The sequence below is a fragment of the Budorcas taxicolor genome, chromosome 8 (assembly GCF_023091745.1).
Source record: "Budorcas taxicolor isolate Tak-1 chromosome 8, Takin1.1, whole genome shotgun sequence".
In the NCBI taxonomy this organism is placed as follows: Eukaryota; Metazoa; Chordata; class Mammalia; order Artiodactyla; family Bovidae; genus Budorcas; species Budorcas taxicolor.
The window spans coordinates 60,390,097-60,394,431 of NC_068917.1; the positions used below are offsets into that span (position 1 = coordinate 60,390,097).

General features: G+C 41.7%; 1 non-coding gene across 1 annotated transcript; it reads left to right on the top strand.

The window, feature by feature from the left end:
* Positions 1-2,714: 2,714 nt before the first annotated feature.
* On the top strand, positions 2,715-2,787 carry TRNAE-CUC (transfer RNA glutamic acid (anticodon CUC)). Its single transcript has one exon. It is a non-coding gene; the product is annotated as a tRNA-Glu (tRNA).
* Positions 2,788-4,335: the final 1,548 nt, after the last annotated feature.

Below are 4,335 nucleotides of genomic sequence, written 5' to 3' on the forward strand. Positions count from 1 at the left end.
TTGATCTTAAATTAAAAGCACATGAGTGAATGGGCAATACATTCTGTCATGTAAAAATTTGGAGCTACCATTGGTGTTTGTTCTCCCTGTACGGGGTTTCTCTTTGTTAATATGGCTTAGATCTTACTTTATAGCGATGACGATCTGTGTCCTGCCATCTCATTTCGCTCCCAAGAGCACTAAATATGACCAAGCCAGCGATGAGGGAGAGGGTGGGAATAGGGGACAATGTTTAGGATTCGGAGGTTGTGAGGGCATCTGACTCATTCTGAGCAGCTAAACTGCTATTCTTCCTCTCCAAAGCTACAGCTTGTAAATGGGAGCTCAGATCCTTCTAGGTAGAACTGCAAGCCTGTAAATACCATGTCAGGATCTTGATTTTTTTTTTTTTTGTAACATAAAGTTAATGATGCTTAAAATATGCACAATATGTACCCCTGTGGAACACTGAATTATCTTGATGTCTGAACTTCTGGGGATGGTCTATAAAGAAAATAATTCAGAAGTGAGTGGAAATAGACGGAACTGTAAAACGCAATTAGGAAGAGGGGCAGGGAAGCCCCAGGTGTATGCGCAGCAGCACCAAGGGGAAAACAAACCAGGGCCCTGATGGGCTCATCTTTGTCTTTTAATCTTATCTTTGAAAGATTCACTTCCTGGATTCTTGCCTGAGAGCTTCATGAGCATTTCCTTGAGATGATTTACTTCTTTTTAACTCAGGGAAAAGGTGCTTTCAAAAACAAGCCAACTAGACCGTTTTCTCCCCGCAGAGCCATAGCACTCAAACCCTCTGCACCTAAAACAAACAAATAAACAAACAAAAAACAAATCTAACTAATATTTAGACTTTTAAAAGCAGGTTGGTTGCAAGCCTCCCCAGGATAATCATTTGCACCTTCCTTCAGCCACACATAATACAGACTTTATTCAGCAAATAGCAAAGTCGTTTCCCGGCGAGTCAAAGGTCACTCTTTGCTGTATTAATAGCTGCTCTGGGAGGGTCAGTGTTGTGCTATCCTACATTTTTTCCAGGGCCTGGAGATGCAATTTCCTACAATCTGCAGGCAATTTCCCACCAATTTTCTTGGGGAGCTAATAGGCTGTGACAGGAGATGGAGCTAGCAAACAGCAGGCGGCTTCAGAAAAGACAAATTGCATCTCTGCCACCTAACTGGGCAATCTAGATCGACAGAGTTTATAGCTTTGTAGTGTTATTGGGCCCCATGCTAACAGCAAATCATTCACGCTGCTCGCTGAATTTCATATTCCCTTCCTTCTGAATTTGTTATTGCCACATATCACTCTGTAGCACTTTCCCTGCAAATTGCAATAAAAAGGGGAATCACATATATATTAGTGACTTAAACGTCTTCTAAATTGCTTACCAGAAATTATTAGCATTCAATAATTTCCGTTTAAGGGTTTAGGGCTACACCAAACAGTTTTAAGTGATGGGATAGGAAAGTTGGAAAGAAAAATCAAAAAGGAATGGGTAGCAGGTTGAAATCTTTGGGCGAGCACAGAGAGACTGTTTATTTCAAACAGGACCATGTGCTTGTGCACAGTCAAATGTATTTCAACAAATAATATAAACATCTGTAAAACATGCCCACACGGCTGCTTTATGCTTTGTCTAGACTTCTTTTTAAAAAGTTAATGATTTAATATAGCAGTGGAAGTGCTTTTCTTATAGGAAGGAGGACCCCGTTCCAGGGCCCGAAACTGGGTTCTTGTCTTTCACTCGGAAATGAATTGTCAGAGGAGACACATGTGCTGACAAAGCAAGAGATTTTATTGGGAAAGGGCACCTGGGTGGAGAGCAGTAGGATAAGGGAACCCAGAACAGCTCTGCCACATGGCTTGCAGTCTCAGGTTTTATGGTGATGGGATTAGTTTTCGGTTGTGTTTAGCCAATCATTCTGACTCAGAGTCCTTCCTGGTGGTGCACGCCTTGTTCAGCAAAGATGGATGCCAGATAGGAGAATTCTGAGAGGTGGTCAGACATGTGGTGTCTCATTGTGACCTTTCCTGAACTCTTCCAGTTGGTGGAGGCTTATTAGTTCCATGTTCCTTACCAGGACCTCCTGTCGTAAAACAACTCATGCAAATAGTTACTATGGTGCCTGGCCAGGGTGGGCGATTTCAATCAGTGTGCTTCCCCTAACACTTTCATAGAATTAAACATAAACACCCATATTTTAATTTAAATATTTTTTTTCCTTATTACTAAGTCATACAGGTTCAACCTAAAAGAGTTAGAAAAGACAAGAGAAGGAAATTAAAATGATTAAAGAAACAACTAGTCACTGTACCCACTCACACATTTTTGTTTATATTAATTTACAAAAGACCTACTCTGTGCCAGGCATGGCACAAAAGTGAATGAGACCACTGCTCAGCAAATCCCTTGCTGCTGGGGATTTCATGATCTAGCAACCAGACATGCAAACAGATAAACTGGAAGACACTTTTCCACAGCTGTCTGAATCGCACTTTTGAAGAAAGGAGGAACAGACAGCCTACAAAAGTAAGCTGAGGTGAGAAGCAGAAAAACTCATTTGGAGTTAAATAGTGCAGGTGGATAAACAGCAGAGAGTCAGAGTCAGCTGCTTTCTTAAAGTGGTTCTATTTGAGAAGATCAGTATGGAAATAGGAACCAGGGTACTCTTGTCAGTTGCATCTACAGACTATCACTTGAAAAAAATACAGGGAATTCCCTGGTGGTCCAGTGGTTAGGACTCTGCACTCTCACTGCTAAGGGCCCAGGTTCCATTCCTGGTCAGGGAACTAAAATCTGATAAGCTGCCCCCCCACCCCAGAAAAAAAATGACACAAAGTATAAATTTTTGGACAACACAGTCTAGATGGTAATGATTAAGCTGATAGCACCATAATATCAGGATAATTACACCCTCACCTCAGCTCTTAAGAAGGTTGGGACCAGCCTTAGGGTTACAGGGGCCCACACAGCAAAGGGTGTTGAGCAGAGTAAGTGCCAGAGACACAAGCAGAATTCCTAGTTAATGAATCCCATTCCTAAATGATAGTTATTGCCAAAAACTTAAGCTAGGCATGGTTTTAAAAAATATATTCCAGGAAGGCTAATTGCCAATCACTTCCTAAAGATTAGGAAGCACCTGCTCTTCACAGATCAGAAAAACTGAAGCAGAAACACCTCCCATTTCTCTGAGCTAGATAAGGCTGGAAGGACTGTGTAGTATCTACAAAATTTCCCAATGCCTCCAGAAGTAGTGTTATGATGCTTTCTTTTTCAGCTCATTAGCACATCAGGTATGCACAAAGGTAAGCAAAAAGGAAGCCCTCTAATGGGGAAAAGGAATATGCTTTGGTGTGGAACTTTTGGGATTCTGGGATTTTCGGATTTGATTTAAGCAGAATACAGTCTACGGTACTGGAAGACAGGAAGGAGAGATTCACCCAATAGAAATCAGAAAGGTTCAAGCAAGATCGCAAGATCTCTCCTTTAAATTGTCTCTTTCACTTGCTGGTTGTATAATTGTAAAGTTTATTATTTGTGTTTGTTTCTATCCCCAAGGCTTGTTTCAATGACCATGAGCCTTAAAGACAGAATGTGTTTTTAAGTGAGCCCATAATAATCCTCCATATATACTGGCTGACTTCGGCCCCTTAAATAAAATACAAATAACCCCTTGTATAAACCAGACATTACCCATGTATTCCCACCAGAGAAGTTTCCAACTGAACAGGTATGAGCAAAGACCCCAGCATCTGCTTATTAGATTCTCCTGCAGAGCTAGTTTTGAAAACCCCTGGGATAGTTATGGGGTGAGAAGGGTGGAATGGACACCACATGCATACCCACAGCAAATCTCTAAGGACGGCAATGATACACAGTAGAAAAAGCAAGAGAAAAGGTCTTCCATTTATAACCACACTTTACATCTTATGAGCAATAGGAACTGAACCATGCAACCTTGTCGGAACACTCTCTCTCTTTATCTGTTGTAGTGCAAGCAGTTGTAAGGGTCACAGGAGGTGATGCTTGTGAAACCCACCCCATAATGGCCAGCACCTTGCAGTGGGGAGGCTTGGAAGAAATGGCAGCTCTTCCTTCTACTCCTAAGCTGGCAATGGATGTTACATTCCCTGCTGCCCAAGCCATCTCTGAGAAGTTCAAAGCTTCTCCCAGGTCTTAAGTTTTCACAAAGATTCGGCCCAAGCACTGAGAATAGTGTTTTCTTTTCAACCTCCCTCTTCCCTGCCTCTGTCATTGCACTTCTCTTGGGCATAAATTTCAAATGGATAAGCCATTGTGGAATATTATTGCTCCATGAGTGAATGTCTTCAGTTCCT